This window comes from Podarcis muralis, chromosome 6 (genome assembly GCF_964188315.1).
Source record: "Podarcis muralis chromosome 6, rPodMur119.hap1.1, whole genome shotgun sequence".
NCBI lineage: Eukaryota > Metazoa > Chordata > Lepidosauria > Squamata > Lacertidae > Podarcis > Podarcis muralis.
In genome coordinates this window covers 3,342,934-3,369,290 of record NC_135660.1, presented here as the reverse complement: position 1 = coordinate 3,369,290, position 26,357 = coordinate 3,342,934, and the positions used below count along the sequence as shown (strand labels likewise).

General features: G+C 48.1%; 1 pseudogene; it reads left to right on the top strand.

Annotated features, from left to right (window-relative positions):
* The first annotated feature begins 751 nt into the window (after nucleotides 1-751).
* On the top strand, nucleotides 752-4,722 carry LOC114598163 (cytoskeleton-associated protein 5 pseudogene; annotated as a pseudogene).
* The last annotated feature ends 21,635 nt before the right edge of the window (nucleotides 4,723-26,357 follow it).

The following is a 26,357-nucleotide window of genomic DNA, read 5'->3' as shown; positions in this document are numbered from 1 at the left end:
AAGCTTGGAATAGAATTAGAAGAGAAGAAGAAGAGTTCGGATTTGATATCCTGCTTTATCACTACCCAAAGGAGTCTCAAAGCGGCTCACAATCTCCTTTCCCTTCCTCCCCCACAACAAACACTCTGTGAGGTGAGTGGGGCTGAGAGAGAAGTGTGACTGGCCCAAGGTCACCCAGCAGCTGCATGTGGAGGAGCGGGGAAGCGAACCCGGTTCACCAGATTACAAGTCCACTGCTCTTAACCATTAGAATTAGCTTTTGATGATGATGATTTAAAATTATCTCCCAACCTTCATCCTGAGGGCCCATGGCGGGTTTCAATAACTAACGCACCATGTCAAACAACATAGTCCCACATCCCACTCTGGAGGTTTTCATGGTGGCTGCAAGACTCTCTTCCCTCCTGGCTTTACTTTCCTCTGCTGCTGCTGCTGCAAGCTCCTGGCTAGGGTCCTGATGACATCACAATGAGCCCAGCCTGCCTCCGGGCAGAAGCCACCGCTCACCAGCGGGAGCAGCAACCCCTCAGGAAGGGCCCCTTCCCCAAGGTGTGGGAACCATCACCTCCTTTCTGGAGGGGCCCAGGGAGGAGGCTGGGGGGCAGCCAGGAAGACTTGAGGGTCCTTCCGCCACCTCTCTTACTCCCCGGAATGTCCTCTGCCCTCCCTGGTCTGAGGGCCGCCCAAGGGAGGACAAAGCCACCATGCCCCGCATGGCTAGCCAAAGTTCTAGAACGCAAGGTGAGCCAAGATGCTAGATCCAAGGACTGCGCCAGAGGCGGAACTCTCAGAGGAATCATGTGAGCTGGAAGCTGCCGCTGTCCTCCCAGCATCCTGCCTCCGGGACATGGACAGCAGTAACTGGAAGGAGAGGATTTCCTGCCTGGAGGTGTTTGAGAAGGCCGTGGAGAAGATGGACAAGAGCCAGATGCCCTGCCAGGCGCTTGTGAGACTGCTGGACAAGGAGCCCGGGTGGAACGAGACCAAGTTGCAGGTGATGCAGAAAAGGTTGCACATCGTCACCCTCATCGCCCAGAGGGGGAACTTCTCCAAGACCACTGCCCAGTTTGTTCTGGGGAAGCTGGTGGACAAGATCGGGGATGTCATCTGCAGCGGTGACACCAAGGAAGCTCTGACGGCCGTCGCGGAAGCCTGCGGGTTGCCCTGGACAGCGAGGAAAGTGGTGGAAGCGGCCTTCTTGCAAGACAGCCCCAGGACCCACTCGGAAACACTCAGCTGGCTGACTGGTGCCATCAAGGACTTTGGCTTCGACAGCTTGGAGGCCCAAGACTTTATTGGCTACATCAAAGCTGCCTTGACTGCTGCTCACCCGGACGAGAGAGCTTCTGCCTTCGGCCTCCTAGGGGTGATGTACCTGTATGTCGGAGCCCCGCTGAGGGTCTTCTTTGAGGATGAGAAGCCGGCTTTGCTCTCCCAGATTGACATGGAGTTTGAGAAGGTGAGTGGTCAGCATCCGCCCCCTCCAACACGAGGCCGCTGCAAATTCTGCAGGGACAGCGGGAGCGAGCAGAGAGGGGGCGACGCTCAGCCCTGCAAGAGAAGTGATGCTGTTGACATTAGCCAGAAGATCTCCAAGGAGCTGATGTCAAAGATGCAGGACACGAGCTGGAAGGTCCGGAAGGAAGGGCTCGAGGAGGTTTCCAGGATCCTCAGCAATGTCGGGTCCATCCAGCCCAGCCTGGGGGACCTCCCCGTCGCCTTGAAGGCTTGCCTGCACGACTCCAACAAAGCCCTTGTGAAGCAGACGCTCTCTGTCCTCCAGCAGCTGGCCAAGGTAATGGGCCCAGGCATTAGGCAGCATGTCAAGACTCTGGGGATGTCCATCATCGCCATCTTGAGGGACAGCAAAAGTGGTGTGCGGGCTGCAGCTCTCCTGACTGTGGAAGCCTGGGCTGAGCAGACTGGCATGAAAGAATGGCTGGAAGTGGAGGACCTTTCTGCAGATCCAAAGAAGGAGAGTTTCTTCCAAAGGCAGGGGCTCCTGGGTTGGCTGGTGGAGAAGCTGCCGTCCTCCAGCTCTGCCACCAACGACCTGCTCCGTTGCGTGCCCCACCTCTACTCTGCCCTGGAGGACAACCACGAGGACATGCACAAGGCAGCATACGAGGCTGTGCCATTCTTCGTCCTCCAGGTTGGCTTTGAGAGGATGGCCGAAGCTGCCAACAAGCTGAAGCCGGCTTCCAAAGACCAGGTCCTCTCTCTGCTGGAGCAAACCCAAGCTGGTCATCCAGCAAAGCCCACCCGGCCTTTCCCCAAATCCCTTTCGAAGCTACCGCGGGGCAAGTCTTGGCCCAAATCCATCTTGGCTTCTCCCCAGCAGTGCAAGCCAGTCTCCTCCTCAACAGAGAACTTAGGAGCCAGCGATGGGGGCATGGATGTCAAGAAAGCCAAGTCGGAAGGCGCCGTCCCCAAACCAAAGAAGCCACCAAATGTGAAGGCACAGGTGAAGCTCAGCATGAAGGAAGACATCAGTAAGCTGGGCCCCATCTTCATCATCGTCCCCAAAGCAAAAGAGCAGAGGGCAAAGGACGAGAAGGCCCTGAAGGTGCTCAGGTGGAATTTTAGCAGCCCCAACAGCAAATATGTGGAGCAGCTCAAGGCCCAGATGTGCACCTGCTTCTCCACCTGGCTGCAGGAGGAGCTCTTTCACTCCAATTTCCAGCACCACATCAAGGCGCTGACCGTGATGACCAAGCACTTGGAGAGTGAGAAGGATGGGGTCATCAGCTGTCTGGACCTCATCCTGAAATGGCTCAGCCTGCGGCTGTTTGACACCAACACATGGGTGCTGATGAAGACCTTGGAATACTTAAAGAAACTCTTCAGTCTCCTGATTGAGGAGAGGTACCAGCTGATGGAGAACGAGGCTGCTTCTTTCCTGCCCTACCTCCTTCTGAAGTTGGGAGGGACAAAGGAGTCCATCCTCAAAGAGGTGAGGGCGATCGTGAAGCAGACCACCCTGATCTACCCGGCCGCCAAGACTTTCTGCTTCCTCCTGGAGGGAGCCCAGGCTAAGAATGCTAACCAGAGGGTGGGGTGCTTGAAAGAGCTTGGTTGGCTGCTCAAGACGTATGGTCCAGAAGTGTGTCAGCCAAACCCAAGCAAAACCCTGAAGACCCTGATCACCTTGACGGGAGACTCAAACAATGCTGTCCATTGCGCGGCCTTGAAAGTCATCGCCATTGCCCGGGACGTCTATGGAGTCGAGACCTTCAAGGCCATTGGGAACATCTCTGACAAGCACATGAATTTGCTGGAAGGGAGCATGAAAGATGCAGCTGCCAAGCAAGTCAAGGAAGAAACAGTGGACACCCAGGTCTTCAACCTGAGTCTTAGGCTGGGGTCCTTAGAAGGGTACAAACAAAGCCACGGAACTGGTGGCAGCCACACAGGGGGAGAACATCTGGCTTCCCATGCAGACCAAGCTGGGGGGCAGAATGTCAATGATGGCATGGCCTCCTGCAGAAGTCCAAAAGCAGTTGATGTTGTCCCCTACCGGACTGAGAGTCCCAACATCAACATGATCATCTGCCGCGTAGCCAGCGGCAGCACCAGCACCAGTATTGAGGCGCTTTTGCAGATCCAGGAGATTTTAAAGCGGGAGGACCAAGCAGAAACCTTGTCTGGCCATATCAACCCATTCCTGATCGCAACGCTCCGGCAGCTGAAGTTCATCCACCAGCTCCACGTGATGGCGGAGGAGGAGATGAGGACTCAGAAAGTCATGGAGCTTTACAGCTGCATCATCTCCAACATGGTCTCCCTCTTCCAGGTGGAGAGCCTCGCCCAGGAAGCCTCTGCTGGGGTGCTGAAGGACCTCCTGAGCAGCCTCATTGCCTTGCTGCTGGATTCTCCCGTTGAAGAGGTCCAGGAAGAGCAGGGCACCGCCCAGTCTATCAGCCACTTGATAAGCAAGGTGCTGGAGAAATCAGACCACAACAGGCTTCTCAGCTCTCTTCTGCTGCTGCTCCATGAAGGCTTGAATGCCCCCACTGACCTGGTGGCCTTTTCTGAGATGGTTGCCAAGTGCTTGTGGAAAGCCATCAAGTTCCTGCCACAAACCATCGGCAGCATCAATCTTGACCAGCTTCTGCTGGACATCCACGTCTTCATGAAGGCAATGCCCAAGGAGAAGCTGAAGCAGTACTCGAGCAACTACCCATTCCGAGCCCTGAAGTCTCTTCTGAACACTCTTTGCAAGCTGAAGGGGGCAGAGATCATGGGTCACCTGACGCTGATCAAGAACAGAGATGAGTCTGAGTTGGAGGACCACCTGTGGAAGGTCGTGGAGCACTTGTCAGAGCAGGCTGCTGTCCACCAGGACAAGGGCTCTCCTCACCCAGATGAGCACAAAGCAAATGAGACTCTGGCAGCTATTTTCAAGAAGATCAACTGCAAGGAGACAGCCAGGGCGGGCCTTGAGGAACTGTATGAATACAAGGGGGGAAACCCACAGGCAGACTTGGAGCCTTTCTTGAGAAACAGCTCGCTCCTTTTCCGGAGCTATGTCAAGCACGGTTTGGCAGTTATAGGGACAGAGAGACAAAGCAAACAGAAGAGCTCTTCTCCTGCAGAAAGTGGCTTAGAGTGATGCTAACAGTACAGACCCCCGTTGCCTAAGAAAAGAGAAAGAAACCTCAAGTATGGAGTCCCAGGAGCAGAGGGTCAATGACTTGGCCAGGCATGCTTTCCACTGGCCCTCCCTCTCCAGCCAGCAGATCATTCTCAAGGTGAAAAACTAAACAATAAAATCAACTGCCTACCTAACACACCAGAAGTGCCATCATTGAAATCATGCTTGGGTCACTGGGGCTGGATTGAAGGGCTCGCTCTCATAACACTAGCATTCCTGAACATCCAATGAAGCTGAATGCTGGAAGATTCAGGACAGGTAATTGTTAGCATCGCCCTTGAGCCAGTGCACCAACTGGACTCATGCACCTCCACCCCGACTGGGCTAGGCGAGCTGGGTAGCACCGCCAGAGACCTCCTTTCTCACAGGAACAGGTCACAGTGCTGTGGACTCACAGCTTAGAGCTGAGAGCACCGGATTCACTGTCTCAATAATACAGTCGTTGCGCAGCAGAGTTTTGCAGAGTCTTGCAGAGTATAAACCACTCGGAGAGCAGCTCTGTAGAATATCTTCCTTTTATTCTGTAACTACAACTATGATACAAAACTATATACAGAGCTGAATATTCTAAGCATAAACCAATGCTACACTGAGAGTCTGCAGCTGCACTTAGCAGCAACCTTATCTCTAGGATCTCTAACACTCTCTCTCTCTCCGATACACTGACTGACTGACTCTCTCACACACACAAACAGATGTGGTGCTGGGCAGAATAAGTAGATAGCAGGACACGCCTCCTCCTCTCTGGAGAGTCAGCAGAGACCATCAGGAGATTCTTGGGTATGGGAGGGGTGAAATCTCCTCAGTAATGTGGGAATGTTCAGGGTGGCAGGAGAGGATATATTGCCTATCAATATCCTTCCTAACTTGCGCTAGCAAGTTCCTTTACTTAGGAGGAGGGTGCATTCCTCCTAACACAGCAGAAAACTAGTTGCAAACTCGTGTGAGTTTCTTAAGACAATATGCAATTCCATCTGGCTTGTCCAGATTGAAATGTCTTCTAGTATTTTCCAGGTAAGACCCCTTGAATCCCTCCTAAAAGAATAAAGACACCACGGTCTTATTCATAAGCAATAAAAAGAAAGTTTACTCAAGACCAGGCAGAGCACGGTGTGATCCCTGAAGGCAGGCTTAAGGCCCAAAGTTACAAGCATATACAAACAGGTTTACCCCGTATGTGGGTTGACCTAGTGACTGCAGTTAGCAGTCTGGCAGTTCACAGGATGAAAGGAAGATGGAAAAGAGAAAGAGTGGCAGCATACCTTGTCCTTTGACCAGGTCTGGAAAGGTCACGCCCACCCACTAGTCACATGCAAGGAAGGATGCTCCAGGCCAGGAGGAACTAGGAAGTTCAACTGACTGGACCAAACATTCCCTTGCATGTCCACTCTAGGAAAACAAGGAATGTTGTACTTGACAGCTCCCAGTGGATTGCATCCCACAGGTAAAAGGAAGTATTTCATGCAGCGTATAGTCAGGACTGCCTGCTGACGGCCTGAAGGGCAATCCCCTTGCCTCTTTCCACCTGGCTTGGGGTGGGGCTTGACAGGCTTCACAAGGACTGTGGCTGCTGCTCAGCAGAGAGGGCTCCTCTTTTAAATTGTTTTTAATTTTTATCTGTGTTGTTTTAAATGAGACCATCTTGGCTGTGAGCCCTGGAAGACCTGCACCCTGCCTTGCTGGCCCTTTCCCATCTAGCCTGGGAGAGTGGAATGTGGACTGACTCCAGCTACAAAAACTGAGGCTGTTGAACAGATTCTTGGGCTGGAATATTGTTGAGAGAGCTTGTTGCTATTATTGATATGATTGTTGTATCCTTAGTTTTAGATCTTATGATTTATGTGAAATTGTTTCCATTTGGTTGTGTATGTTTTGATGTGGTTTATTTATTGTTTATGACTTCTGCTATGTTTGTAGGTATGTAATTTTGTAATTATGTAAATCCTGTTATGTTGTAAGCCACCTTGAGCATAGTTGCAACTATGGAAAGGCGGCATACAAATAAAAAATGATGATGATGATGGAACTCCCTCCCACAGGAGGCCACCAACCTGGATGGCTTTAAAAGAGGACTAGACTACAGTGGTACCTCGGTTTATGAACTTAATCCATTCCGGAAGTCCGTCCTTAAACCGAAACCATTCGTAAACCGAGGTGCGCTTTCCCTAACAAGGCCTCCCGCCGCCGGTGCCCTTCTACCATTCTTCTACCACCTTCTTCCGTTCTTAGACCGAGGTAAAGTTTGCAAACTGGGACACTACTTCCAGTTTTGCGGAGTTCATAAACTGAATAGTTCGTAAATAGGACTGTTCTTAAACCGAGGCACCACTGTAATTCATGGAGGAAGAGAAAACTATCAGCGGCTATTAGCTCTGCTCTGCAGAGGTTCCTTAATACAGTCATACCTCATGTTACGTCTGCTTCGTGTTACATTCTTTCAGGTTACGTCCTGTGGCCACCCAGAAGTACCGGAAAGTGTTACTTCTGGGTTTTGCCGCTCGTGCATGTGCAGACGCGCAAAATGACGTCACGCGCATGCGCAGAAGTGGCAAATCGCAACCCGTGTGTGCGCAGACGCGCCGCTGCGGGTTGCATTCTTTTCATGTTGTGAACGGGCCTCCGGAACAGATCCCGTTCGCAACCAGAGGTACCACTGTACAAGCTGCTGGAAACCATGCAAGAGGTGAGGGCTCTTGCGCATGGGTTCTGCTTGAGGGTTTCACAGATGCATCTGGTTGGCCACTGGTTGGTTGTTCATAAAGATGTTACAACCAAAACGAGCCCAGGACTGAACCTGGTGGCACCCCGCTTGTCATTTCCCCCCATGATGAGGAACCATTAGTGAGGACTCTTTGTGTTTGGTCAGCCAGCTACAGCTCCACCCAACCGTTACCTCATCCAACCCACAATTTACCAGCTTCTCCACAAGAATATCAAGGGGGACATTGCCAAAAGCTTTACTGAAATCAAGATACAGTGGTACCTCGGGTTACATACGCTTCAGGTTACATACGCTTCAGGTTACAGACTCCACTAACCCAGATATAGTACCTCGGGTTAAGAACTTTGCTTCAGGATGAGAACAGAAATTGTGCTCCGGCGGTGCGGCGGTAGCAGAAGGCCCCATTAGCTAAAGTGGTGCTTCAGGTTAAGAACAGTTTCAGGTTAAGAACGGACCTCCAGAACGATTTAAGTACTTAACCTGAGGTACCACTGTATTCCATTCGTAAGCAGGGGTTTTATAAATCGGTCTCTTGGATCTATGTATAGTGGACTTTGCAATAAATAATGGTACAGATCCTCTACACAGGGTTGCCCACATATACAAAGTCTCTCCTCGTACTGTACTTGTCATACCGACCATCAAACACCATCGAGGGCACCGATTGGAATCGTAATTTTGTACCTAAGAATAAAAGGAAATCAAGGGGTTTTCTCCGGGCTTGTGTGCTGTGTCCCGTTGGTGGAACTCACCCTTTTTCTGATAGGAAATGCTCTGCGTGGAACAGGGGGACAAAAATGTGGGGGGATCGAGGAGGGTCAGGTAGGCAGGGAGTGAGAAATGGCCCTATTTTCAGCCGAGGAATGTTGGAGGGTCTGAAACTTGTGGGCATGCAATGAATGTTGGAAGATTCAGGACAGTCAAAAGAAAGACCTTTTTCATGCAATGCATAGTGTGTGTGTGTGAAGAAGAAGAAGAAGAAGAAGAAGAAGAAGAAGAAGAAGAAGAAGAAGAGGAGGAGTTTGGATTTGATATCCCACCTTTCACTCCCTTTAAGGAGTCTCAAATTGGCTAACATTCTCCTTTCCCTTCCTCCCCCACAACAAACACTCTGTGAGGTGAGTGGGGCTGAGAGACTTCAGAGAAGTGTGACTGGCCCAAGGTCACCCAGCAGCTGCAGGTGGAGGAGCGGGGAAGCGAACCTGGTCCACCAGAGTACAAGTCCACCGCTCTGAACCACTACACCACACTGGCTCTCGTGCTCCAGCGGTGCGGCGGCAGCGGGAGGCCCCATTAGCTAAAGTGGTGCTTCAGGTTAAGAACAGTTTCTGGTTAAGAACGGACCTCCGGAACGAATTAAGTACTTAACCCAAGGTACCACTGTACACTATGTCCACCAAGCTTGTAATGCTATCCAGAAAAATAATGTGTGTGGCCTTTCCACAGTGGTTTGGCCACTGTAGGAACAGGATGCTGAACACCATGCGCTCCTCTGGGCCTGATCCAGCTACGGGGCTCTTCTAGGTGTCATTGATAGAAGGAAAGAAAAACTGAGAACCTCAACGTGGACAATATTGGCCTGGGTAGCAGGGACCAACCATGTGACTCTGTTCCTCAAAGTTTCACATGGATGAAAAGGGCTTCGTATACCATCTGAATTTATTATGCAAATCTCATTTTGCCCAATTTATTCTGCTTCCACTAGTGGTGGAGGGAGGGGCAAAGAATTAGGGAAGGCCCTTTAAGTGAGGGGCTGCAGCATAGTGATGGATATGGACATGTGGACCCCCATCCTAATAAGGGCAGGGGGCTTTCTTGCAAAGGAGCACCCCGCAGCCTGTAGGATTGACGTCTCTGCTCACCAGCTGGTCAATGGAGGCTTTAATCCTGCTGGAATCTGCTTACCCATTGGTTCCTCTGCAGGCATCCTGCCCAATGCGAAAGCCTGTGATAGCCCCAAATCACTCTGGGCAACACAACCTGAGCCAGGGCAATCCGGAGGGGTCTCGAACAGGTTTGGATCCCCCTAAATTGGCAGCTCAGGAATGAGACTTGGGTTTAACCCAGTGCACAACCCTCGTGAACATCCCTATGGCAAGTCTGGTGACCGCTGAGACCACATAACACCAGTCTTGAAAGACCTGCATCGGCTCCCAGTATGTTTCCAAGCACAGTTCAAAGTGTTGCTGTTGACCTTTAAAGTCCAAAATGGCCTCGGCCCAGTATACCTGAAGGAGCGTCTCCACCCCCATCATTCTGCCCCGACACTGAGGTCCAGCTCCGAGGCTCTTCTGCTGGTTCCCTCACTGCAAGAAGCGAAGTTACAGGGAACCAGGCAGAGGGCCTTCTTGGTGGTGGCGCCCACCCTGTGGAACGCCCTTCTATCAGATGTCAAAGAAAGAAACCATTATCTGACATTTAGAAGACATCTGAAGGCAGCCCTGTTTAAGGAAATTTTTACTGTTTGATGTTTTAATGTATTTTTAATCTTTTGTTGGAAGGCACGCAGAGTGGCTGGGGAAACCCAGCCAGTTGGGCGGGGTAGAAATAATAAATTATTATTATTATTATTACTATTATTAGTCAGCTATAAGTCTTCAGTACTTGAAATCCAAAAGTAATATTCTCTTGGGACACACTGGATACTGAGTTTGGCTTTTAAAACTTTCTTGCCCGCCTTATTTCCACAAAACCTCTTTCTCTTGTACCATAAAACATACCTCTTGCCACTTGACCCTTCTGGCTTTGCAAACACACCTGAGGCATGGAAACTCTCTGAGATGTCAATAGGCCAGGTGGTTAGAGATGCAACCTGTTCCCTATCATGTTATACAGGGAATCAAAACTCTCCGGAGAATTTCAAAACCCTCCGCCGCTTGTCAGATGCAAAATGGCTCATGCATTAAGGTTGCTATGGACACCCACAGAACAATGATCTATTACAAGGATCATAACTTCCCCACCAGCATCCTAGGGGAGTCGAAAAAGCTTTATAGAATTTTGCTTTTCTGCTCGAAGCATGGAATTTGCCTTCAAACACGCCTACTTTTGCTAGTGTCCTCAAGGCGACTGAAACACTTAGCTCAGCTTACAAAATTCTTCACCAAGTGGAGAGGGTGAAAAGTTCTTCTCTCCCCCAGTCATACGAGACCTTGGGTCATCCAATGGAACTGATTGGCTGCAGACTTAGAATGCTTTATTTAAACAAATTGGTTTCAGTGGGCTTACTCTTGAGTATGGCCAAACGCTCAGCATCATCTGTATTATTTCTGTATTTTTCCTTCTTACACAGTGCTTTTTGCCAGAACATGGCTTCAAGGAAGTTTGCATCAAAACAAAGCAAATCAATACAAATCGCAGGAGGGAGACTTAATGCTCAAAAATGGTAAAATTAAATGAAACATGGCCTCCAAACGTGGAATTTTGGAGATTTAAATCTTTAAACATTTGCATTGCTTCTCCAGAGCTCCAAAAAAGTGTGGTGTGTGATTTTATACATTTCTTGTAACTTAGGAGATACCCAGTTCCTTTGGACCATCACGATTCATACCATTTTATTATTTATTTTAATACTGAACATTCCCTTCCCACTCCCGATTTCTTTTTAATTCTTATGTCTTCCTGCTGTATTTCCAAATGTGCGTCATATAACTTGAACTGTGATCCCTTCTGACGTATGATTCAGCCACAGCTTCCAGGTTTCCCCCCTAAACCTATTGATCATAGATTTCTTGCAGCACATGACCGGATCAGATTATTTCGATCTACATTAGTAGAACACCCTCTGGTTTGGTTGGGGATAAGTAATAAAAACAAATCACCTTGCCAAGAAAGGTCCGTATAGTTAAAGCTATGGTTTTCCCAGTAGTGATGTATGGAAGTAAGAGCTGGACCATAAAGAAGGCTGATCGCCGAAGAATTGATGCTTTTGAATTCTGGTGCTGGAGGAGACTCTTGAGAGTCCCATGGACTGCAAGAAGATCAAACCTCTCCATTCTGAAGGAAATCAGCCCTGAGTGCTCACTGGAAGGACAGAGCCTGAAGCTGAGGCTCCGATACTTTGGCCACCTCATGAGAAGAGAAGACTCCCTGGAAAAGACCCTGATGTTGGGAAAGATGGAGGGCACAAGGAGAAGGGGATGACAGAGGACGACATGGTGGGTCAGTGTTCTCAAAGCTACCAGCATGAGTTTGACCAAACTGCAGGAGGCAGTGGAAGACAGGAGTGCCTGACGTGCTCTGGTCCATGGGGTCAATAAGAGTCGGACACGACTAAACAACAACAACAACAATTTTTAAAAAAGGAGAACAGATAAGTGAGGGAAGAGTGTGGAGCGGCCTGTAAGGAAGCCTAACAAAGTTCTGATTTCCCCCCATGGTGACTACATTGATTCTTTTTTTTGAAATAGGTAAAGGTAAAGGGACCCCTGACCATTAGGTCCAGTCGTGACCAACTCTGGGGTTGCGGCGCTCATCTCGCTTTACTGGCCAAGGGAGCTGGCATGCAGCTTCCGGGTCATGTGGCCAGCATGACTAAGCCGCTTCTGGCGAACCAGAGCAGCGCACGGAAATGCCGTTTACCTTCCCGCCGGAGCGGTACCTATTTATCTACTTGCACTTTGACGTGCTTTCGAACTGCTAGGTTGGCAGGAGCAGGGACCAAGCAACGGGAGCTCACCCTGTTGCGGGGATTCGAACTGCTGACCTTCTGATCAGCAAGTCCTAGGCTCTGTGGTTTAACCCACAGCGCCACCCGCATATGAACCATCAAATTCTTAAAAAGTAAAAAATAAATCTCTCTCTTTGTTTGTGCCACTGCTTTGCTGGTGCTCTATGAAAGTGCTTAGCCTGCCTGTTGGATAACGCAGGGCTGCCGCAGATTGTGAGTTGCTGAGAATCAGGTCCTAGGCATCTGAGAAAACAGCATCAGGCGAGCCCTTGGCTTGAACCACTGACATCAGGAAAGTGCACAGGGTGCCCATGTTCGTTACCAAGTTTCCTGCCCGCAGCATCTTCTTAGGTCAATCTCCATTTTGATTGGTCCCTCTAATGAGCGAGAGAGAAGGTTCCAGGAAGCAACAGGCGAGGAAGAAGGAAGGAGCAAGCCTGGTGAAAGATCAAGGTAAACTAAACACAAGCAGGGCAAACAAACCCATCATCATAATAAAAAATAATCAAAAAGCCTGCCATTAAAGAGAGATATGCTAATTAAAAATATAATAACCCCGATCGTCGCACCGGAGGCTTATTTAAATTTGTGCAAGTGCAGGATTTCATTTTCTCTGCTCAAATTAGCAGCAAAACGCAGAACTGCCTGAGCTGTCCATGATGCACTCTGGGTTCACCCTGTAGCTAATAATAATAATAATAATAATAATAATAATAATAATAATAATTTACTTGTTCTCTACCTTTTTCTGATGGGACTCAAGGTTGCTTACAGATAAAAATAATAACCACAAACACATAGAAAAACAAAGCGATCATTAAAAAGCAGTTAAACAATAAGGAAAACTATATACATATATAAAATTTATTAAAATCGGGGTCCCTTCCAGATCTGCAAGTCTATGCAGGGATGTCAACTTGAATAAAATATTGGGGGGGGGGGTCTGGTATACCTTGCCCTGCATAATCGATCAGATGACGTTGCATATACACAGCGACGGATTTACGTATAAGCTAAACGAGCTCTAGCTTAGGGTCCCACTTTTGGGGGACCCCCAACAAATTAAAGGAAAAGAACTGGATGTACATTTCCAAAATATAAGATAAAAAACAAATAAAATAAAACCTACATCCAGCAACAGTGCTTTGTGTTGTGTGGGCTCCTATGACGTAAGTCATGGGCCCCGCCTGCTCGCCTCCTCCCTAAAATGTCCCTGGTTTGCTCCTTTCTATATATACATTCTGCTATTTATAATTATTAGTAGTTTGCATCATATATTTACATCTATTATTATTTCATGTTATAGCGAGTTTCTAGAGTCTTTGTAAATTGTGTTTCTAGAGGAACTTTTGTTATTGCCAAATGCCAATGTGTTTGCATTATTAAGTTTGTTATTAATTAAAAAAAACAACATTTTAAGTTAGAGTTTAATAATTATTTCACTGTTAATATACTTCTTAATTGTATTTCACTATTAATATACTTCTTCTTAATTGTATTTCCGTTCAACAATTACTTTGATAAAATACGTATTTTTTTACGTGCAAATAGCTTTCAATACCTATGAGGTCCATCAATTACCATATAGCATACATTCAACACAAAAAACAGCGTAATTTGTTGTTGACAAAGGACAGCTGGACATATAAAGGGCCCCATTACCTTCAGGAGCTGAGGGCCTCAACAAACCTAAATCCGGCCCTGCATATACATACCATTTAAATGGCAACGCCAATCAACTTTGCCTTATTTGGGGGGGGGGGGGGCAAAGGGACCTTGGTCCCTACTGGGCAGGAGGAGGGTACATCTTTGAACGACAGCTGACTTTGTGTGCCCACGCTGCATTTATGTGTTTGAGATGAGCATTTTTAGACTCCCTGCTCTCTGCCTTTGTCTCTGGGGAGAACTGCTCTTTTGATTTCATCTGCATACAATTTCCAGCATGCGATTAAAACCGAGACCCGTTAGGTTGGGAACAGCATACCCTTAATTAGTGGAGAACGCCGCTTCTCTCCTTCCTGTTTACCCAGAAGGAGTTTGCAAGCTCCTCGTGAAAACCAGGTTGTGTCGGTTCCTGGGACAATGCATTAAGATGAATAAATATTAATTTTGTGGGAGGTTGCCCTCCCCTTCCCCGCTTGCTTAAAATGGAAACAATTAACTCTCTTAATTAATCAGATTAGACCTTCAAAAGCTATTTCCCTTTTAAGAGCTTTGTTTCTGTTTTACCAGCAATTAGCGCTGATGACTTGAGTGAATGCCCATCCTTGGAAATTTTTTTAAAGGGGTTGGCGGGTGGTAGGGAGTGAGGGGGGGGGGCGGATGGCAGAAAATGCTATTGTGTGTTTAATGGAGCCGTAATATGGATTAGCTAATCAAGTGTGAAGTGTCTGTTTGCCCGCTATCCGGTAATTATTTGAAAGCTTTTGGAAAACCATGCCCAAACTCTTGACTTTTTCCACCAATCTTTCCACTGGGGGGGGGGGGGTATGTGTGCCGAGAATGACTGTGCTGGTCCCGGGGGTTAAACAAGAGGCAAGGTCCAAGTCCAGTCCGTGGTCGATGAAGCAATATGAAGGCAGTCCGTAAAAGTCGAAGCTGGGTGCAGGGCAGGGTTCAGGCAGGAACTGACAACCACCAACTTTGCTCCCACAACCTGGGACTGGGGCTGGCTGGCTTTTATCTGCCCCGAGGCATAGGGCAGCCCCAATCCTCTGGTGACTCGCCTCTCCTGGCCTGGAGGCCAGCACTCCTCCTGCGGGAACTTAGTTCCCTCCGCCTCTCTGCCCTGAGCCTCTGCAGCTCAGGAGAGGCTGGAGGGCTACCGGACCCAGAGGCAACCTCAGCTTCCTCTGATGGGGCTGAGAGTGGAGCACCTGCAGGCAATGGGTCCTCCATCACCTCAGGAGCCAGAGCAGACTCAGCTGGTGCCTGCACCTGAGGATCCAGCACAGGTGAGGACCCTTCAGGCTCAGCTGGTTCTGGAGGCAGGGGATTCTGTGCAGGCTGGGATTCCTCAGGTTCAGCATCTGAATCCGAACCCCAAGCCATCACACCACCACCTTCTGGATTCCCTGTGCAGGTCTGGCCCTGTTGTTGGACAGAGAAAGACGTGCCACCTCTGGCTGCAAAAATTATGGGTATTGTTCCAAGAGTAGTAAATTTGTCATTTGCCGCATGCATTCTTCTGTTTTTCCCCGCCTGCATCAAACTGAGAAAAGATGTCACAGAGATGATAAATTTGGCACTATGTGGAATGTTTTCATAATCGGAATTTAAGGCTTTGTTGTGAGTTTCCCACACTGTTTCACTGTTCTCTTCCTGAATCTCTTCCCTTTAAGTAACCCTAGGGATGGTCACTTTGGGGATCCCAACCAATCAGAGAACAATAGGTACCAGCCACAGTGGCTATGCTCTACATCCACTGCCAGAGACACAACACTTTGGGGTACCAGCTGAGGCACAGGTATGCAGAGTGCTGTTGTGCTCATGTCAGTTTACAGAGTTCATGGAGCACTTATTTGTTTTTTAAAACAAGCAAGCAAGCAAGCAAGCAAGCAAACAAACAAACAAACAAACGCTCAAAAGTTGCAATACAGCTTTATCCACCGCCATATTATCATAGAATGATCACTGCAATCCTGAAAGACCTACATTCCTTTAAACAGGAATAAAATGGCTTGCAGCTCATGAGTGTGCTGATAGAGATAGCAGCAATGATGACCAAAATGTGGCCTCCATAATGTGGGAAGGCCAGGAATCTTGCCTCCGTTGCTGAATGTACCCCTTCCCACAGCACCCATTCATAGAAACATAGAATTGTAGGACTGGAAGGGATCTCTGAGGGTCATCTAGTCTAACCCCTACAATGCAGCTAAATAATCCCCAACAGATGGCCATCCAACCTCTCCAAGGAAGGGGAGTCCGCCAGCTTCTGAGGGAGTCCGTTCCACAGCTGAACGGTTCTCACCCTCATGAAAGCTCTTTGTCGTGTTCAGTCAGAATTGTGGGATGTAATCCACTTGGAGCAGTCAAGTACAACATCCCTTGTTTTCCTAGAGTGCACATGCGAGGGATGTTTGGTCCATGCAGTCAAAAACTTCCTGTTCCTCCTGGCTGGAGCATCCATCCTTTGCATGTGACTAAAGGTGGGCATGTCCAGGTAACAAAAGGATGAGTCACACAGCACACCTCTCTCCTTTTGACTTCTTCGTTTGACTAACTTTTAGCTAGGACTGCTTTGCTAGCTCTCAGCTAGCAGAAGCACTGGGATGATTCCTATTTGTAACTAAGTCTGCCTTCAGGAATCCAACTGTGAACTGATGTAAGTAAACTTCTTTTATTGACTCTGAATAAGATTGTGGCGTCTTTATTCTTTTAAGAGGGATTCAAGGGAACTTACCAGGAACGTACAATTCAATCTGACACAGACTGAATTGTATAACAGTGAGAGGCTTACACAAACCTGCAACCAGCTATCTGCTGTGCATGTAAAAGAGGAATGTAAACTCTGCTAAGTAAAGGAAGGTGCTAGCACAAGTTAGGAAGGATATTAATAAACAATATATCCTCTCCTGCCATCCTGGACATTCCCACAGGAATGGACTTCCTTGTCATTTGAATCCATTGGTATGGGTGCTTCAGATCTTCAAAGACAGCTGTCATATGGTCATGTGGTTAAGGCAGCACCGTTTGCCTTCACTATGATTTGCCAGTTGGAAATAGTCATGGAAAACAGAACGTGTGTCATTTAATCTCTCACACACCCCATGAACCCTGATAGGCTGGGATTCCTTCCATTGAACAGGATGACTCACTTTTATGTCTTAATGGCAGGACAATCCTGCCTTGGGGATGCCATGGGAGAAGCACATACAGCTCCTTGCTGCCTATTGCAACTCCATTTTACTGCTACTCTTGCTGTTAACATCAGGCAGTCCCCCTTGTTACACTGTTTTAATTTTTTTAAAAAAATTAATTTTAAATACGTTTCCACCCTCCAGAACAGAATGTCACAATACGTCTGAATACATTGATTAGAAACACAAAGAAAACCTGGGAGAAGCACAATATACGTCTGTCATATGAACATCCTATTGCTATATTGAAAGAAAACAAGAAGATAAATTGTAAATTATATTGAAGTTTAATAAAGCTATTCATTTTTGCAGCTTGAACACTCTTTCTGACGTTTCGTCACATTAATAATAATAAGAATAATAATAAATTTTATTTATATCCCGCCCTCCCCAGCCGAAGCTGGGCTCAGGGCGGCTAACAACAATCAAAATAATCCGACATTCTAAAACATTCATTATAAAATTAATTAAATCAAATTAAAATCAAATTAATGGCAACCATCAAGCCAAATTCTGTGCAGATTGCCGATTGCCAGAGGAGGGGGTCAGGCTGCGCCCTGACCAAAGGCCTGGTGGAACAGCTCTGTCTTGCAGGCCCTGCGGAAGGATGTCAGGTCCTGCAGGGACCTAGTCTCTTGTGACAGAGCGTTCCACCAGATTGGAGCTGCGACCGAGAAGGCCCTGGCTCTAGTTGAGGCCAGCCTAACCTCTTTGTGGCCTGGGATCTTTAGGATGTTTTTATTTGCAGACCGTAGATTTCTCTGTGGGACATACCAGGAGAGGCGGTCCCGTAGGTACGAGGGTCCTAGGCCGTATAGGGCTTTAAAGGTTAAAACCAGCACCTTAAACCTGATCCTGTACTCCACCGGGAGCCAGTGCAGCTGGTATAATACCGGATGGATATGATCCCGCAGCGAAGACCCCATAATGAGTCTCGCCGCGGCATTCTGCACCCGCTGGAGTTTCTGGGTCAGTCTCAAGGGCAGCCCCACGTAGAGCGAGTTACAATAATCCAGTCTGGAGGTGACCGTCGCGTGGATCACAGTGGCTAGGTCAGGGCCCCACACATTGCCCATTTTTTTGCATCTTGCATCTTTCCCCCCGACTGATACAAAAACACAGTCTGTTTATTTTCCCTTTCTCTACATTTGACACTGAAGCAGGTTCCCAGCTAGTTTCTTATACTGTTTTCACAGGAGCCAGGGGTCTTACTCCTTAGGCCACCACCATGGCCCGTTCTCCAGTGCATTTTCCTTTCAATTTTTGTATTGCAGAAAGTCCACTTTTGGGGGTGAATCAGGTTTCTTGCACAAGACACCCCATTCAATTCTAATTGTACAACCTGAATTTGCCCATATGAAAGAGCTCATAGTTTCAGACTATAAATAGGCATGTGCTCCTACAAAGGAATCTTTCTTAACCTGGTTCTCCTTGGAACCCCCTGTTCTCCCCTCCCAGCAATGACAAACCTAGACAGCATCTTAAAAAGCAGAGATATCCCCTTGCCAACAAAGGCCCGTATAGTTCAAGCTGTGCTTTTCCCAGTAGTGATGTATGGAAGTGAGAGCTGGACCATAAAGAAGGCTGACCGCCGAAGAATTGATGCTTTTGAATTCTGGCGCTGGAGGAGACTCTTGAGAGTCTCATGGACTGCAAGAAGATCCAACCTCTCCATTCTTAAGGAAATCAGCCCTGAGTGCTCACTGGAAGGACAGATCCTGAAGCTGAGGCTCCAATACTTTGGCCACCTCATGAGAAGAGAAGACTCCCTGGAAAAGACCCTGATGTTGGGAAAGATGGAGGGCACAAGGAGAAGGGGACGATAGAGGTTGAGATGGTGGGACAGTGTTCTCGAAGCTACCAGCATGAAGGATCTGGCAACTTCTGTTTCAGTGTATCTGAAGAAGTGTGCATGCACACGAAAGCTCATACCAAGAACTAACTTAGTTGGTCTTTAAGGTGCTACTGGAAGGAATATTTTTTTGTTTCTACCAGCATGAGTTTGACCAAACTGCGGGAGGCAGTGGAAGACAGGAGTGCCTGGCGTGCTCTGGTCCAGGGGGTCACGAAGAGTCGGACACGACTAAACAACAACATTCTCCCCTCCCACTAAACTGAGTTTGAGGGAAGTAATTCAGCAGAATTAGTTACCTCCCAGAAGAAGCTGATGGGAAGGAAGTTGGACCAGGATGTTGACTCACACAGAGAGGCAATGGAGCACCTACCTCTTCAGAACCCACCTCTGGGGCTCAAAGGAGCCTTAAAATGGGTTCATTTGTTGAAACAGGGTGTGTGGGGTGTTAGGGGATGGTTTGTACCTCTGCTGGGGGACATGCCGTGCTCCTTTTGGGGTAGTTTGACCACCTTTCTTCCCCAGCCTGCACTCAGCTCTCACCTGTGGCTCCTAGAAGCTGTTGGGAGGCCAGGTGAGGGTAGTCGATGGGTCTCAAACCTTTGGCGAGTTAGGGACTTTCTCTGCATAGGAAGACAGGCTCTGGCGGATTGAGCAGACAAGACCAAGAGTGGGACCAACAGTCAAGAAGACGGTTTCTGCCCATGCTGTAGCAGGAAGTGAGGGACAGATGGGGCTTGTCAATCTGGAAAGGGCACTCATTTAGGAGAAGGAAGCTCTGGTCCTAAACCTCTGCTGCCTTGGGGGATATCTTCAGGAGAAGGAAAAGCTAAGGAGTAAACTATGTGGGAAGGTTGTGAGTAGCAGGAGAGGCTATATTGATTAAATATTATCCTTCCTAACCCACGCTAGTGAGTTTATTCATACAGCAGAGTTGTTGTTGTTGTTGTTTAGTCATTTAGTCGTGTCCGCCTCTTCATGACCCCCTGGACCAGAGCATACCAGGCACTCCCGTCTTCCACTGCCTCCTGCAGTTTGGTCAAACTCATGTTGGTAGCTACAGCAGAGTACATTCCCCCTTTTACACAGCAGGAAGCTGGTTGCAAATTCGTTAGACCCCTTTGATTCCCTCCTAAAGAATAAAGATACAACAGTCTTGTTCATAACTAACGTTAAGAAGTTTACTCACATTCAGTTCACAGTTGGATCCCTGAAGGCAGGTTTTAGCTTAGAGTTACAGAAGAGGGTTTGAGTTCATCCCATACGGGAACTCATCCCACATGCTCAGCAGTGCAGTCCAAGAGAAGAAAAGGCATTGAAAGAGAGAAAGCATAAAAAAAAGAGAGATGGCTGTGTGACTGGCCCTTTTGTGGGGTCTGGAAGGGTCATGCCCATCTACCTGGTCACATGCAAAGGGAAGGTTGCTCCAGATCAGTTGTAATAGGAAGTTCTACTGGCTGGACCAACATCCCCCTGCATGTCCACTCTTGGCAAACAGGAAATGTTGTATTTGACTGCTTATGTTACATCCCACAAACCATACACAAATTCGGAGTGGAGTCTTTAAGTCTGTTGGATGGTGCTTTGTACGACTCCTTCCAGCAGCTCCGGCAGCCGAGCTGGTGCCAAACATCTTGCTCTGCTTTCCTTTGGACCACATCAACAAGGCCGGGTGTGTGTGTGTGTGTTGTTGTCGTCTGGACAGCCCAGGACCTCCATACATACTGCCCAGGCTGGTGCCCTGTGGAGGTCACGTCAGTGCTGAAAACATAGTGTCAGAGGACTGCCATCGGAACAGGGGAGGGAGGCAGGGGGGCCGTTGGGATACAGAGAGCCTCCGAAACTCCTGAGGAGCAGTTCCTCTTCCAGCGATGGGAAAAGCCACACCTCCAGTGGAGAAGAGAAGGAAGGAGCCAGCCAAGTGAGGGAAAGGTGCGAGGATGCTGCTGAGAGCCCCAGCGCCTCACCATGCCAGGCTGGGCAGGAGGGATGCATGCCACTTCCGTCGCCCAGCTTGCGCAGAGGGGTGAAATGCAAGGAGGGGAGGAGGAGGCTTGGGGTGCCGAATTTCTTATGTTGGGGGAGAAGCCGGAAGGGGCCACTCCTGGATTCTGCAAGTGATTAAGTCGGACTAACTCGAAGCTCTGGTTTTCCCAGTAGTGATGTATGGAAGTGAGAGCTGGACCATAAAGAAGGCTGATCGCCGAAGAACTGATGCTTTTGAATTATGGTGCTGGAGGAGACTCTTGAGAGTCCCATGGACTGCAAGAAGATCAACCCTATCCATTCTGAAGGAAATCAGCCCTGAGTGCTCACTGGAAGGACAGATCGTGAAGCTGAGGCTCCAAGACTTTGGCCACCTCATGAGAAGAGAAGACTCCCTGGAAAAGACCCTGATGTTGGGAAAGATGGAGGGCACAAGGAGAAGGGGACGACAGAGGACGAGATGGTTGGATAGTGTTCTCGAAGCTACCAACTTGAGTTTGACCAAACTGCGGGAGGCAGTGGGAGACAGGAGTGCCTGGCGTGCTCTGGTCCATGGGGTCACGAAGAGGCGGACACGACTAAACGACTAAACAACAACAAAGTCGGACATGAACTTTGTAGATCTGCACGGTAAATAGTTTGCACAATAAAACCTGTAAAAGTCAGGTCGGAGTCCTGCCTGATTATTCACGAGCAACCAGCACCAGCATCTGACACACAGCAGTTTGACTTCACCCCTGGAGGCACACTCCATTGTCTCTCTCGACAGACGGATGTCCACAACAAGCATTGAAACACACTAGCAGTGCTCGCACGGTGTGTTAGCTATGCTCCAGCACACGATTTGGGAATTACTAGTCTTTGGAAAAAGGGATAATTTCTTCCAGGCACTGCAGGCAAACAACCTCTGTCACTTGCTGCCTCCTCTCGCTCCCTTCGTCCTTCCCCCACGGGGCTTCGCAATGCCAGAGCCTCAGTCAAAGGGCTGCTGGGGGTTATTATATACATCTCGCCTTTCTCACACTGCAGAATCTGTTTCCAGTGTGTGTATGTGTGTGTTTCTCTCCTGTGCCATTGCATGTGTTGCTCCGAGCATAATCTCATTTCCTTCGCCGCTGTAGGTCTCCTGCAAAGGAGCCATTAATGGGATGAATAAAGGAGGTCTTGGGCCTGCAGGATGTGAGCGGAAACCATAAGTTGCAATTAAAGCATTGATTCATACAGTGCAGAGTTAAATGATGGAACCTGCTGCCACAGGAGGCAGGGGTGGCCACCAATATGGATCTGGTTGGCAATTGTGGGAACAGGATGCTGGACTAGATGGGCTATTGGCCTCTGCTTATGTTCTAATGCTCCCAATCTAATGGAATGCTCTCCCCAGGGAAGTTCGCCTGGCGCTTTCATTATACACCTTGAGGCGCCTGGCAAAAAACATTCCTATTTAGCCAGGCCTTTGGTTGGCCTGATGGACATCCTTTTAAAATGTGGCTCTTTTTTGGGGGGAGGGCGTATTATTGGGTTATTTTTCTTATTTTGGTTTTATATATTGTGATCTTTTCTGTAAACGACCCAGAGACCTCTGGGTATAGGTAAAAGGTAAAGGTACCCCTGCCCGTACGGGCCAGTCTTGACAGACTCTAGGGTTGTGCGCCCATCTCACTTAAGAGGCCGGGGGCCAGCGCTGTCCGGAGACACTTCCGGGTCACGTGGCCAGCGTGACATCGCTGCTCTGGCGAGCCAGAGCCGCACACGGAAACGCCGTTTACCTTCCCGCTAATAAGCGGTCCCTATTTATCTACTTGCACCCGGGGTGCTTTCGAACTGCTAGGTTGGCAGGCGCTGGGACCAAGCAACGGGAGCGCACCCCGCCGCAGGGATTCGAACCGCCGACCTTTCGATCGGCAAGCCCTAGGCGCTGAGGCTTTTACCACATAGGACGGTATATAAATTCAATCAATCAATCAATCAATCAATCAATCATCGCTGTAATAATCTTTCTGATTCTGGTACCACCTTGTTATATATGCATTCATGGAAGTGTGGATTATAAATACTTTGGTAAAGAAGACTGGAATGATTCCCTTCCTACACGTCCTTTGTCGCTCTTCCCTTCCTTTCCTCTTCCCCTGCTCCCTCTCCCAACGACATATTGATCTCCCAGCCACTTTTACTCAGCATGCAAGCAGGAGGTGGGACTAGATGGGGGTTCAGCCCAAGTCCAACTCTATAATTCGATGAATTGGTGGTGCTGGAACTGGGTCAACCAAAAGGCTACAGGACACAGGTAGGAAGCAAACCAGTGGCTGTGGCTTTGATGCCTATTCAACAGTGGCCTGAGTCTCGCTGTTGTTTTCCGATCCAGTCTTTGAGAAACTCTGCTTTAGTAGAAGCAGCAATGCACAATACAGATATACGGTATCAACAATAAAGCTTAATGAATATATGTATAGATGTAATAAAATATACGTCTCACCCCGCCACCCCGAATTTTGCAAAATGTGTTTTATGAGCGTAGGAGTTTCCCATCTAACGGTCTCCATTCTCATGAGATCTTTCGCGGCAGAGTTAAGGCTGGAATCATGAAAATGAAGTGAGAGCAGGGAGAAAGCTTTTGAATTGGCGCTGGCTCACTCCGTCGCTCGAGAACACTCCTGCCTTAAATTGACAGCTGTTCGGTCCACCTTAATGGCTCTGCTGCAACACCTTGTAACGAGGAAAATGTAACTTCCTGCACTTTATCTGAAGTGCGAACATTACGCCAGAAGTATGAAAAAGTCCTTGAGATCTGTGGCCAGAGACAGCCACTTTGCCATCACTTCCATTTGAGAGAACATTCATCCATCTTTCTTTCTTTCTTTCTTTCTTTCTTTCTTTCTTTCTTTCTTTCTTTCTTTCTTTCTTTCTCTCTCTCTCTCTCTCTCTCTCTCTCTCTCTTTCTCATGACTAACAGACAGAAACTAAAGAAACTAAAATGGTTCTTCTTTTGAGCTGGATAAGAAGTCCAGTGATGGACCTCAGTGTTTGGATGATGGGGGCAGAGATGCTCCTTCAGGTATACAGGGCAGAGGCCATTTAAGGTTTTAAAGGTCAGCGCCAACGCTTTGAATCATGTTCGGAAATGTACTGGGAGTGAATGTAGTTGAGCACTGCCTGGTTGCCTTTAGAGAGCCAGCTGTACAATAGTCGAGAGAGATGAGCATTTATTGTTCAGTTGATGCACAGTATTCCCACTGAAAGCTCATCTCCCCACATGTTTATGCATTATATTTCCCTATCAGAATGCATTATCGCCTGTTATAATCACTAATGTAAAGCTTTTTAATATATACTTTACCTTAGCATATGAACTTTCACAAGCACTGCCTAGGTGGAGGATTGCATTGCAAAAATTTGGAGTGAATTTTGAAGGGTGGCTGTGTTTAGGTTTGCATATTGCTTTGGAAACTGCAGATTAGGTAGAGTTGCTTTTCAATGCAAACTGAATTGAATTCCACCCCCCCCCGCAATCCCTAGGCATTTGTGGGTGTCCTTTATTTCATTTTACAAAACATCCCCCCAGCATTCTGAACAATGCAGCCTTCCTGTTAGGCTCTCTCCTCGGTTCAATTTTTACCTTTCCTCTATTTATTATTTGTTTATCTACTTCATTTCTATCCCACCTGATTCTCCCCTTCCACATTTAATCCTCACAACAGCCCTGTGAGGTAGGTTAGGCGGAGAGGCAGTGACTGGCCCCCAATGTCACATCCAGTAATCTTCATGGCTGAGTAGGGATTTGAACCCAAGTCTCCCAAGTCCTAATCCCACACTCTAACCATTCCACCGCACTCCTGGGTTCCTGGGCTAAATATTTGGCCTTTGTGGTCAGAGCAACCTCTAACCAACCTTTTTATAACAACCAAACATAATCCAAAATTTTAGGGCCGTTTCATGTCTCCACCACATTCCTCTTTGGGGATATTCACATCACAGATTTAAACTGATTCAACAGCCATTGCTTCTCTGTGTTTTGCAATGTAGACAGTCCCTCTGGTACTGAATTCTGGGTGGTAAGAAGCTGTTCTCTCAACCACTAAAAACAATTTGCTTCCAAGCATCTGGTAGGTATTTTTCCCGGCCTGTGCGCCACCAGACATATGCCGTGACAACTGTTTCTCTGCGCGAAGTTGTTGTGAAGGCTCCCACCTGAAACATTGTGTGAATTTGGCTTGGCAATGAGACAGCTGGAATCCTGGAGGGGCAGATAACAGATGAGGAGAAGTCATCTACCTGCCTCTGTTAATTTGCCTAGAGGAATTTTTTCTCGATCGCACGGTAAAATATGCACACTTCTACCTATGAAAACAATTGCTTATATTAACTCAATAGTTCTCAACCTTTCATCTACTACTGCCTGATGGAGATGGATCCAGGGTTAAATCCATAAATGTAAACCTCCTGTCCCACGTGTGTTGGAGAAATATGAGAGCAAACAGGCTGTGAAGGCCTTTTAGCAGAGTAAAAGCACTTGCACACTTTTGCAGCTTAAAGGAAGCTAGTAAAGGTAAAGGTACCCCTGCCCGTACGGGCCAGTCTTGACAGACTCTAGGGTTGTGCGCTCATCTCACTCTATAGGCCGGGAGCCAGCACTGTCCGCAGACACTTCCAGGTCACGTGGCCAGCGTGACAAGCTGCATCTGGCGAGCCAGCGCAGCACACGGAAACGCCGTTTACCTTCCCGCTAGTAAGCGGTACCTATTTATCTACTTGCACCCGAGGGTGCTTTCGAACTGCTAGGTTGGCAGGCGCTGGGACCGAACGACGGGAGCTCACCCCACCGCGGGGATTCGAACCGCTGACCATGCGATCGGCAAGCCCTAGGCGCTGAGGTTTTACCCACAGCGCCACCCGCGTCCCCTAAAGGAAGCTAGGCATGAGGCAATTACACCTTTTTATCCTTGTTTATTTGCGGTCTGCTAACCTTCCCTGAATTCTGACAGGGAATTCGATGTGTTCTCGAAGCTACCAGCATGAATTTGACCAAACTGCGGGAGGCAGTGGAAGACAGGAGTGCCTGGTGTGCTCTGGTCCAGGGGTCACAAAGAGTCGGACACGACTAAATGACTAAACAACAACAACCTTCCCTTCTTTGTCCATGTTGCTAAGAATGAACCACACGTTTTAGTAAGATAAGCAAAAAAAGGTTTACTTACATTTCAATGCAGGCTGCAAATACCTCAATGTGGTACACAGGTAAAAAAACTTCTTAGTTACAAATTAGAAAATGGAGTTTGGGCTCTGTGTGAAGCCCATGCATCTATGTCTGCTCACATTACTAGCTTGAAAGAAGAGAGAGAGAGAGCTCAGACAGATCGGAAGTACATAAGATTACCTCCTTTGTTAGAAATCACCACCAAAGCCCCTTCTATATTGATTCAGGAGCTCTATGATGCGCAGCCCCTCATGTGCCTGTCTGGCAATCATGCACTGGTGATTTTGACTGGAAACGCCGAGCAAGAATACAACGGTATTACCAAATCTGCACAAACTCGCAGCAAACAAAGGGGAGATGTCAAAAACCAGCATCCCAGGCAAGGCAACTGAGATGGAGGGGAAAGATGGAAGAGGAGGTGTTG